We start from the raw sequence: 13352 nt of genomic DNA on the forward strand, positions 1-13352 counted from the left end.
TAGCATAGGGAGGTTGAATAATGTTAATGGAAAAACTTTTTCACAACCTTCCTTATATAGCACTTTTGTCGAGTGCAAGATTTTTCAAGTAGTTGTTAAACACTCGACTTTTTAAATGATGTTAATAAATGAATTATTTTCTTCCTGCTATATAGGATATTCACTATAGTGTTTATAAGAGCTTTATTATTTTAATGAATAATCACTTAGTATGGAAAGCTCTTGTATTTAAAGCTAAAATGAAACTACAATTTTAATAAGAGAAGATTTTAGACAGACTAAAACAATAAATGCACAGATATTTTTATACTGGTTCACTTCGGCTAAGCTACGTCTAGTTTCCTCTATCCATACAGGGTTCCACTCTAATTTTCAACAAGATTACAATCGAGTATTCTCACCAATCCTAGTATGCCTAGGTACTCTTAGTATCCCATGATACGTTGTCTAATTGAGTTTCACCCATTTTTGGTTGTGCAGTATTCTTCACCAGTCCTAATATCCCTAGTCAGCGAATAACTTCCCGTTACCCTAGACTAGTTGAGTATTCGCACCACTCCTAGTACTAGACAATCTTGATATCCTTTGATATACTTCCTAAATTTCCTTAACTCGTCAGAGTTTCACAATAAGTGTTTTCATTCTCTTCAGAATTGCAATCAATGATTGCTTATAAGTTGTTTAGACTACTCTCATAGAGAAGATATGTGTTCAATGCAATATAGTCTATAGACTCGTTGAGTGTTTCTCTCTCTTTTCTATTTTCTCTCTTCTTACAATAGTAACCAAATATTAAAATGATGCTTGATAGTATTGCTTGACTTTTCTCTTCTTCTTCTTAGATATTCTCTTTTTGTTTGAGCTTATTCGTGCTTCTCTTTTAAACGCTTTTCGTAGGATTGATATTTACGTTGTAAGTTATCTTTTTTATCCTTCCTTTGAGTGATCTTCTATATAAAGGCTTTTTCAAAAGGTATTCGTTAGAGCTCTTGGCCTTGATTCTTATGTCTTCTCCGTCTTGTGTGTGAAGCAGCCATTTGTTAAAGTCAACTTTTCAGAGCAGACATGATTTTTTAATACTTTGCTCAAAGTAGGTTGTACTTTCTTTCAGATACTTCTTCTTATAAGGTTAACATTCTGTGAATGTGTTCTTTGTCTCTAACCTCCACTTCTAATATATTTCAAATAAAGCATGTGGATGTGTGTAATAGGTTATCTACATAGAATATAGTAGATTGTACATGCAACATATATGTCTTATCTCTTATCATTGTTGTTGTTTTTGAACGTTGAACATATAATAACATTTAATGCTTGTTTAGAACAACAAAGTACTCTTTACATTTTCTACTGTTGAGGTAGCATTTATCATTAAGCTTTTCCTTAAGATACCATTCATTTAGTAAGAACTTCATCATTGGACAAAGTAAAAATTTTAGCTCATGGTACCGTCTAGTCTTTTATAAAAAGTTTTTGAATATTTCCTTTTAGAGCTTGACCATTTAGCATGTTCTTCTACAAGTTTTCGATCTTTGTTTAAGGCTTTTAGAGGGTTTGTCAAAGTTATTGTCTCGAGACCTTTTTGCTTCTTGAGAGTTCAATTGAATACCATTGGCTACAATATAGCTTACACATTTAGCATAACTCTCTTAGACGCTTTGACTTGTAAGTTGTTTAGTGTTGTGCCTGGAAGCTTTAAACCTAGTTTTTTTCCTAAGGCTTTTCTATGTTGATGGATGTTTTGGAATTTTTTTTCTAGTATTTATGTTTCTACCTATCTTATTCTTTAGGTTAAGCATTTTCATATTCTTGTCTCGTTTAATGTTATTTGATTAAACTTCAAAACATGAGAACGTTTAGACATATAGGTCTTATAGACGATTTTGTCTTAACACGGACCAACAAAAACTAAGTATTTAAGTGGTAAACGCTACGAACTTGTAGTAGTAGACAATTTCTCTACATGGACATCGGTTCTATTTTTTACTCACAAGCATGAGGCGTTTGATGCCTTCTGTAAACTTTGTAAGAGGATAGAAAACGAAAATAATTTCAAAATCATATTTATCTGAAGTAAGCATGCAAAAGAATTTGAACATGAGTTTTTTCAAAACTTTTGTGAAAACTTTAGCATTAAGCATAGTTTCTCAACTCCAAGGACTACATACCAAAATGGAGTTCTTGAGAGGAGAAATAGGTCTTTACAATAAATGGCCAAATCTATGTTGAACGATTTTAACTCTTTTAAGCATTTTTGGGCAGAAGTGGTTAAAACCACATGCTACCTTCAAAACACAGTTTATATCAGGCCAATAATCAACAAAATGTCATATGAATTATGGAAAGATAAAAGGCCCAACATCTCCTACTTTCATCCCTTTAGATGTCAATGCTTCATATTAAACACATGGGACATTTTAGGCATGTTTGACTCTAGGATTGATGAAGGAATCACGCTTGGCTATTTAGAAACTTCAAGAGCGTTCTAAGTCTACAACTTTAGAACCTTAAAAGTAGAGGAAGCCATTCATGTAAAGTTTAACCACGAGTCTGACCTCAACAAGGCGAAGCTAGACAATTCTTTCTCAAAACTACAAATAAATGATACATAATCTAAAGAGGCACATGCATCTACATCGCTAGAAACACTCAACAAATCAGAAGATCCTCAATTAGAGAATTAATCCAAATATAAGCCTAAAGAAAGGAGGGAACCTAACAGTCTACAATGTCTAATAGTCAAAGACTATCCCTTAGAGAAAAACATAACAAGCCTAAATGAGCATGTCAGAACAAGATCATATCACAAAAAAACTTCCTACTCCTTTCATATCTCAAATAGAGCCATCAAGTGTTAATCAGGCTTTGAAAGATGATTTATGGGTAAAATCTATGAAGGAAGAACTCATCATTATTTATCTTGCTTGCATTTAACAAAGATGTTATAATATGCACTTCTCTTAGACGCTTTACTCACTAAACGATATTTCATTAAGTGTTGTATGTTAAACTTCAAAACTCAAGTTTTTAGATTGTATAGTATCTCTAAACGACCTTGTCTTAACAAGCCTTAGTCCACCCCAACACCATCCCAACAACGATGCTCTTTAATGCAACACATCCTAGTTTAGCCACCTTCCCAACGAGAGTAACATGAAGAAGAAGAAAATGCCTCCATTGACTATGATAATTATTAGGACTTTTGTTACTTTATATATGTACATTTACTTTAAAACTTCTATGTTTGTATTAATGACCTTATAATTATGTTTTTAATGATATGAATTTAATTGTCATGACATTGTCTGAATTGTTTGAGTTGTCTGCAATATCTGGATTTGATTGTCATTATGATGGATAGGAAATGCTACTCACTATACTTGAACGTGTTAACTCATTTACCAACGGATCATCAACGACCTTTGTCTATTATCCATTAATAATTTTTCTGAAAAGGGCATTACCGACAAATTTGAGCATGCCGACGATAATCTTTTGGAAAACTCATATTATCGATGGATTTTGGTAGCTATCGATGGGTATCGTTTGCTAGTAAATCTTGTTTTTTTTTTGTAATGTAAGCAACTTCTACTCTTTTGCATGTCATTCTTGCATATGATGAGTTTGATTATGAAAGATGCATTAAATGCACTCCATGCCACACTAAATTTTCCTTTATTATTTTGTGTATCATCTTAGTAGATGGACACACTTATTGCTTCTTGGGCATTGTGCCTTTACTTGAATTTATCTAAAGTGCAAAGTCGTAAAGTGAAAATTTTCTATAGTTGACAATATTAGTGTCAGGAGTTGTTAAAGAAATATTTTTTAGCTCTTTATCCAAGAGATTATTTTATGTGACATGTATATAGATGAATCTTCTTATCAAACTAAAGTGACATTCATTCACTACAACATAGAATAAACACACACATACATATACAAACATACACATATATACATACTAATTATATCCATATCTTATCATGCATAAAATAAGAGTGCACAAATTCATATTATCTATCTAACAAATATTTATCTTACATGATTTGTTGTTGAAATAAAATTATCGTCTTAAAGATGAAGCTTCATGTTGTATACTTAGTTGTCCTAGCACTTAATAGAAAACATTGATGTTGGAATTTTTCTTAACATGGATTGAGACAGAAATGAAAAAGAACATAACATCCTTGTGATAAATCCTAAAGGGTAAATGTAGAAAGATTCGCCACTTGAGAAAGCTTCTTCAAATAAGAATAAATTTCAGAGTACTAAAGACTTTCAAAGTAAAATAACAAGGAGAATTTCATTTAGTCTGAAAAATTATTTTACAAGAATGTTTGACTCTTCTATAATAAGCATGCCATGGTTTTGAACTGTAAAAAGTGTGTCTCTCATGTGTTTGGAAACATTAGAAAATCCAAATGCAATCATAAAACTACTTAAGTTAGAGTTAACTCCATTAATTGTATGTTTAACACTTAGTTAACTCCTGATTAATCCTAACACATGGGTTGTTCCTTAAAATTACAGATATAGACCTCCTAAAATTAAGGAAAATCTCATCATTACAATTTCAAGAAGCACATGTGACACATGAGTTACTTGAAAGCAACATGTTGGTTAATAAGTCTTCATTGTACTCTCTGAAAACAAATTTCATCCAACATGACTTTTGAATTAGAGAATATTCCAAATAATCAAGAAATATTCTAGAATTTAAGAGTTTACAAAAATTAAGAGCTTTATTTGATCTTTTACTTTACTTATCTCTTGTGATATCTCTTGGAATCTTCTTCTTTATCATGTTTTTTACATTATTCTTTTTCAATCCTTGTTTTTATCTTGAGAAAGGTCTTTCTCATCCTTATTCCTTTAAAAGAAAGGAAAGAAACAAGTTCTAATATGAAAAAACAAAACAAATGATTTTTCTTCTACTTTATTATAGCACATCTAAGTTATAACATAGGCCTAAATGTACACTCTAGTTAAATTAGTAAGACCAATTAAAAAAACTTCAAGATAGCATAAGAGAAATCAAATTTGTATGCATTTTACAAAAATTCAATAAATTAGTTTCTACTTCCAAAAATCATTAAAAGACCTTAACATAACACCCAAATGCATCAAATCATATGTTCATTTTAAATAATCGAAAATGTAAAACACAATATAATTCTAATCAGCAAAAAAGAATATCTATTCAAAAGTTATGACAAAAATAATAAGTAAATGTGATATTAACAAAACATACAAAATTAAAGCTATACATATTAAATTTTATTACTACCAAAAAAAATATTTAAAAACTTAAAATATAATATATTAAAAGTACTATCAATATAAAATAAAGTTTATTAACATTCGTATAAAAGTATTTATCATCACTTATTCAAGATTGAAGATCTTTAGCAGATCAGTTTAATCTTTCCTTTATGCATAGGTGGTAAGACAAATCCTTTATTTGGATCTTTTCCTTTATAAATTCTTGTTTTTTTTTCCTATCCCTTTCATGAACAAAAATCGACCCTACAAATTGCACCTCACAAATAATATTCCATCTAAATAATTAGACCTATAAGGAAAGTACCAAGCCAACATTAGCCTTTATCACCATTTCTTAGCTTGCGAAAATCACTAAACCTTACCTATAAATTATATAAGCTTCCACCATCATTTTTCTCAAGCAATTTGTACCCTAACCAAACCAAGAAATACCTAAAGAAGCTATTTTATACCTTATAATACCCTTTCTTCCATAATCTTACACTTAGTCTAGCTCCAAAACTCATCTAAGATTCTTCCAAAAATTGACCAAGAATCCCTCCAACAACCTTTACCTTTTCAAGAACACAAACTACATCTTAATCTTTGGAAGAACCATCAAAGAGCCCATCACAATGAAGAATAAACTAGGATATATATTATTCTTCTTTGGAAAAAAGTAGTTTGACATCCAACTTCTAAAATTGCATTCACTTGACAAATGTTTTAATAATATAATCATATATATCTATATTTAAAATTTAAACATAAAATAGATTTAATTAAAATATTAATATTTTAGAATGGTCAAGTGGCTCTAAGAGTCTTAAAAGTAATGGTGCTCTTCTGTCTTTTTAAGAGTCTCAAAAGTAATGTCTTTTCTTCTCACAGTTGAACTTTCCTTCTTACTGTTCAATATTAGCTTGTGAAATCTTAACTAGAAATATGAAAAATATATTTTTAATAATTTTTTTTTGACAATTTTTTTACAACACATACACGATAATTTGTGAAATCTTGACTAAAGATATGAAAAATGTTTTTTAACAACTTTTTTTTGACAATTTATTTACAGCGCATACATGATGGTATGTGATTAGTTTGTTTCAAATATTTTTTTCAAAATAAATTCAAGTGAACCAATAAGATAGTGATATGTGACCTATTATAAAAAAGTTGTTAAGAAAAGTTGATTGAACAATTTATTTTGAATCTCTAACCTCCTGAGTGATTTGAAAAACAAATCTAAAAACTTAATTTTGAACTTTAAAAAGAAATTAAAATTAAACTTTTGAAAAGAAATTCATTAACTTTTTGGGAAAATAGAAAAAGTGTCATCATCCATGCATAAGATTAAATGAATGAATTTAATTTGATGTATGTTTTTATAATAAGTAGATTTGCTTAATAATGATGAGTATTAATAAATGGATCGATCGTTTTTGTTATCTCTAGTGGTAGGTTTAGAGAATGTTGTTGGAAAAACAACCTTGTATATATAAGTATATTGCTGAACCGTTCATTGAATATTGGTGAATATATGTTTCCGTACATGTTTTTGTCTGACTTTGAAAATGTGCCTTTCAAAGATTTGGAGGGAACTAAATGTAGCTCCCTATAGTTGGAGAGTAAGAAAGTTGTATTTGATGTAGTACTGTTGTTAGGCACTAGAAGGCTAGTGAGTATGTAGGTGGTACAGTTTTAATTAGGAGATGGAATAATTTAAGGTTTTGACCTTTGTTAATAACCAATTGGGGAATGCATTGTGTCTGGGAGATAAGGTTGTTCTGTAGTAACTAAGTTGGATCTGCGTCAGTGCCAAGTAATTCTTGAGTAGGATTCCTGATTATTATTTTAGTGGCCAGTTAAGCAGCATCAACCAAAGTGCCCACACTTCTTCATTTCCTCCCATTCTCCAATCTTTACTTACCAACCCTATATCTAATTTAAGATTTTAATTGCTTAAATTTCTTTTTTATATAATATCAAACTATTGTAAAATTTATATGTTTTTTTTTAAATAGTGTACTATGTAAAATATACCCGTCAACTTATGGATAAGGGTAATTTGAAGCAGTCGTTTTAGGTAATTAAAGTTTAATTAAGAGTATAACGATCATTTATAAACAGTTAGCATGTATTAATGATTTGATTGTGGTATAAATATTATGAATATACGGTATTAATGATTAATTAATAAGCTTGACTGTTATAAGTTCTCTAAATATACTTTAATGTTCAAGTAAAGGAACACCTGCTATCTATCCTAATAAGATAGAAACTTCTTTATGAAACATATCTGATAACATTTGAGTGTTTTCAGGTAACAATCTATCATAGTAGACTGCGTTCTTAAAGAAGATTGGATGATTGGAACAAAACAAGAAAGTACGACTTCGAACCTTTTCAACCAAAACAAATAACATTATAAAATATTTAGTAATGTACTTTATAAAAATAATGTAAGATTTTAAAATAAATAGATATAGTATCTCACGTATGACAAACAAAATTTTATAATAAATTATAGATTTAATTAATAATTTAATTTTTCATTTAAATTGTTTTAATACCTATTATTTTTTTTAATCAATTTGAGTTTTCATTCTTTTAAAGCATTAAAAAAACTCAATATAATCACTTATGTTAAATTATTGTTAATACATGTAAAATATATTAAAATTTAAGGCTGTCACATATTTAAATTTGGATATTTTTTATTTTCTGAAACTATGTGACGGACATATTTTCAAACGATAATAAAATTAATTTAATAAAAAAATCACATTGAGTTATTTAAAATGTAAATAAAACTTAATTAAATAAAAACAAATATAAAAAAATGGTTAAATATAAACACCAAATTACTCATTAAACCGAAACTATAATATAACCTTTATATCGCCTTCATTTTTGGTAAAATATATAAACTAAATATTTTATACTTTAATTTAAAAGAATACAATTTTTAATGATAATTTTATAAAATCAACCGTAATTGATTTTGCTCCATTCAATTTATCTTACATCATTGGCTCTAAAATATCTAATTGTACGGCGGCCAATGTGCCATGCAGATTGTCAGCAATCATAGAAACATTTTACTGACATGACAAACTCATATTCGCCAACCTATCTATCTGTCAAACAAATTCACTGAAATCTTTAACCACCTTAGTTTCTTTCTGCTATTCATAAATCATATTAAGTTATGACCTTAGACAACAACTTATTTACTTTTTGTTGTATCCCGTATTTGCAGTCAAATAATACGTGGTTAATCTAGTTTATTATGGGTTTACGTTAGATTGAGTTTGAAAAATTATATTATTATTTTATGTAGATTAATTTTTAAATCGAATCATTTAAATTTGATTTATTCATATTGAATCTGTGATAAGTTGGATTGATCTATTAATCTATCTATCTAATTTTATTTTATTAAAATTTAATTTTAATTTTATAAAAAAATATTTATTATTATATTTTGTTTAAAAAAATTATTTAAGTTTTCTATTTTCAAAATTAATTAAACACTTATGTTGCACATATTCATTTTGGGAGGAAAATTTATTAAGATTTATAAAAAGTTTATAATTTTTTTTATTTAAAAAAAAATTATAACTAAGTCCACCTGTTTATTCACCAATATGTGATAAGTCGAATCAGGTTTAAATTTTTCTAACTCGTTAATAAATAAATCATATTGGATTGACTTACTAAGTGATCAACTCTATGATGAGTCGAATCGAATGAGATGGGGTGGTCCATTTTGACAACAATAATCGTACTATATTACCATCATAACGTTGAAAGACTCACCCATGAATGTCTAAGGTCTTAATATTATTGAATTGGTGTAAAATGGTTTTAGCTATAATTGATGTGAGAAGTGAAAGTTTTTTAGTGTGTGGTCTGTTTCAGAGAATTTCTAATTTGTAAAATGAAAAATCAATCCCGGAAATGTACCACCATATTCTAAAATTGAAATATATAACGAAAATTATGTTTACCATTTCTTAAATTTTAAAATTTTCTCAATGCATATTTAACATCTTCAATTTTGTCCGTAAGCAATGATTTTTTTCTCTAATATCTATACCAAATAAATTGAATTATACATTAATTAAATATCGCTATTTAAAGGAAATAATGAGTAAAATGTAGAAGAAGTCATCCTTCTGTATCCCAAACTTCTTTTCATCCTAGTTGACTTGATAAGACTAGATGTAAAGTTGTGGCCTACTAGACAATAATTCAAGGATTACTTTTCGCAAGCCAAATGTTGGACCTAATTTGGTCATGTTTAGTCAATTTATTTGACCACTTAATATCATAAAAATATCTTCATAAACGTTGAATATTAGCACACAAATTAATATAAAACAAACAGATAATAATATGTAGACAACATTTTTTTATAACATTTGAACATTATCTACGTGTCATTATGTGATTGGTCCATAGTAGTATTTATAATTATTATTATTGATTATGGAGTAATTTTGAACCAATCACAGAATGACACATAAATGATGTTCAAATGTTATAGAAAAAATATTGTCTATTATCCGAAACAAAATGAACTGAGATAGTTTAAGAAAATACATCCCTTACTAAAAATGGGCCTTACTAGATGTCTAGACCAACCATGAAAGTTTATAGAGCTAGAAACTAATCCCACCTTTTCATTCGGCATTAGCACATCAACATTTCAAACCTCTTCAAAAAATCATTCCAACTGAGCACAAATAATATATAAAATAAGAACATCCATACTTTTCAATTGTTTGTATTCAATTTACTTTTTGTATGATTCTTAAAAGGTTAGAAACTATCTCACTCAAATTTCACTTTGGTTCTTTATAAGAACTTTCAATAAACCTTTGAAGATGTTTACATTCAAAATAAAATATGTAACGAATCTAAACTCAACTCAAAGAGGTCAAGAAAAGAAAATATTTTAAGAAAAAAAAACAACGAGTCTTAAAAACAAAGTAAAAAACATAAAATCATGAAATAGGCTAAATCAAAAAGAGTAAACTATGATAATAAAGAGAACACTCACTTCAAAAGATAAGAGTGGTATACACTGTATATTTAGACATATTACTAGAAAACGTATAACAAAACAAGTAAGCTAAGCAATTAAAAAAGTCAAGTTGTGAGAAATGAGACAAGACTCCTCATAGGATTGTAACTAATTTTAAATCCAATAAAGAACTCGATAAGAATTAAAATCTAAGTCTCAAAAGAAATATAAATCATTAGTGCATAAATGACTTTAAACATCAGTTATTTTGAGTTTTTAACGTCATCACGAGAACCGACGTCTATACGGATGATGTTAATGGGAGGTCGGTTTTTTCAGGGCCGATGTCGATATAAACGTCTGTTTAGTAAGAAGTCTGACGTCTACAAAAACATTCGACAATGCGCTAACCGATGTCTAATCTCAACTTAGACATCGGTCTATAACACTTGGGATGTCTATAAAACCATCATACATTGCATTAACCGACGCCTTTGGGACATCATAGACGTCGGTTTGTACATTAACCGACGTCTATGAAGTGATCGTTGTGTTTTGGTGCGGTTTTTGTCGTGTCTAGGGGTACCGTAGTAGCACCTCCTTCCTTGGCTAGTTTCTTCGTAAGAAAAAGTTGCGTCTTTTGGACTTCTCATGGTATTTCAACCCAAAGACAAACTTGGATCGTTGCCTACGTCCATTCCGACTGCCATTGAAAAAGAATACGGTGAGAATACACTATAAACTTTTTTGTTGACGGTCGAAATAGACATAGACAACAACCCAAATTCGTCCTTGGATTGAAATGCCGCGAGAAATCCAAAAAAATGCAAGTTTTCCTTACGAGGAAACTAGCAAAGGGAGAAGGTGCACTACGCTACACAAAGACACAACAAAAAAACTGCACCAAAACACAACGAAAACTCATTTTAATCGGCTTAAATAAGAGATAATACATCAAAGATTACTTTAATCGAAATAAAAACAACTTTGAATAGTTAAAAGGAGAGGAAACTTACTTGGAAATGCAGAGCAACAAAGAGAAAACGCAAGACGATCAAACTGTTGGTTTACAAACCGCTGGTTCGCAGTGTAATTTAACAAGAAATTAGACGTTTGTTGCACACATAACCGACGTCTAAAATAGAAAATACGTTGGACGCCTAACTAATATGACGTCCATTCGATTTAAAAATTAATATTTTTGTACTATATAGATGTCGGCTTTGAGGCATGAGACATTTCGTGGGCGGAAATGAATGACTTTTCACATACCTAGTAGGATTATAGACGTCGCTTCTTAAGGCAACTAACGTCTATAGGTCTGATAGGTTGGTGAGTAGCATTAATGTACGCCATATAGACATCAGGGACCCGTCAATGTGGCGGGATCCGAATTTTATAAGGCTGAAAAGAGTGACTATTCACCTGTCTGGCAGACTTATAGGCGTCAGTTAGCAGAAGCCCGACGTCTATATGTCTCACAGGTTGGTGAGCAACATTAATTTATGCCATATAGAAGTCGGGGCCCCATCTAACCGACGTCTATAACACTGAAGGAAATGACTTTTCACCTAACAGTCAGAAAATATAGACGTCAGGTTGGAAGGGCCAACGTCGAAAATTATATAGACGTCGGATATCGACCTAATGGACGCCTATATTGCCAACTTATTTATGGAAATGCCACCGGTCATCAATATACGTCGGGCTTACCTATAACTGACGTCTATAGGTGACGTTAATCAGCGTTTTTGCACTAGTGAATAAACAAAATATTTTTTTTTAATTTGTATAATTTTTTTATAGCTTTAATTTCTAAAGACTTTTGAACGCAAATTAAAGAAATTGTCAAATATATAGATGTTATCACTTAGCTCTTCATTTTGTAATATCAAAAATTCAATTTCAAACAATTAAGATCCTTATTTCACTAGTTTGTTTCACAATTAGGAACAAAAAAAAGTAAGTTGTGATACCAAATGTTAAATTATATAAATAATTAACATTGGTTCATGTAATTTAAAGTATAACTTTGATGTAAAGATTCTAATGTGATGATTATTAGAATATAAGGTATTAAAGTTATTGGGATTATTTTAGAGTTATTAAAATTAATCCATCTTTTCTCACTTCAAGAGGACATTTTGGTATTTTATTAAATAAAGAATTGCTTACAAGTGGTATCAGAGCTTACAAGTAGTATCAGAGCCAGGTTCTAAATTTTATGATTCTCCATGAATGATAATATTCTAAATTTTTGGAAACCCTAATTTTTTTGACTTATAAAATTTCGAGATTCTAAATTTTCAGATATTTAATTATTTTTATTGGCATGAAAGAAAATTAAAAGCCGAATAATTTTATGATTTCAATTAGAGCTATCAATTTTCCCAAGAGTCCCAAGGCCAGTCCTGGCCTTTCATAGAGCTAGCCCCCATTTTTTCGACCCACTCTACAGGGGGCCTTTTCAAAGCCTCTAGCCCCGCTAGCCCCATTAAATGGTTAGCACTACAGTAAGGCCGAGTTAAGCCCCAATGACCCCTAAAATTATGGTCTTCTATAGCATCAACTTTTCATCTCCTCTTTTCTAATCATTAATAAATTCACTTCAATTAAATACTATTTCCATTTTCCATCTTTTCATACTTTTCATATTTTTTTATTTTTTTTAAACTTAATATAAAAGAAAAGAAAGAGTGTTAAAACATTACTGATATATTATTTCTTTTCATAAAAAAGGACATATTGTTAAAGTATAAATTATCTTAGATATGAATAGAAAATATTATGATACATTATTGATATATATTTTTCAAAATATATGAAATATGTAAAAAATAATAATAGAAGTTGTTTTAATTTTAATTTTGATACTTATATTTTTTAAATTTTAAAAAATTTAACTATAAATCATGAGACTAAATACGAAAAAAACTACAATTTTTAATATTTATTTAATTATTATTTTCAAGAAGTCAAACTTATTGAAATAATATTTATGTCATATTTATATATATATATATATATATATATATATATATATATATATATATAT

Source organism: Vigna radiata, chromosome 6 (genome assembly GCF_000741045.1).
Source record: "Vigna radiata var. radiata cultivar VC1973A chromosome 6, Vradiata_ver6, whole genome shotgun sequence".
Lineage (NCBI taxonomy): Eukaryota > Viridiplantae > Streptophyta > Magnoliopsida > Fabales > Fabaceae > Vigna > Vigna radiata.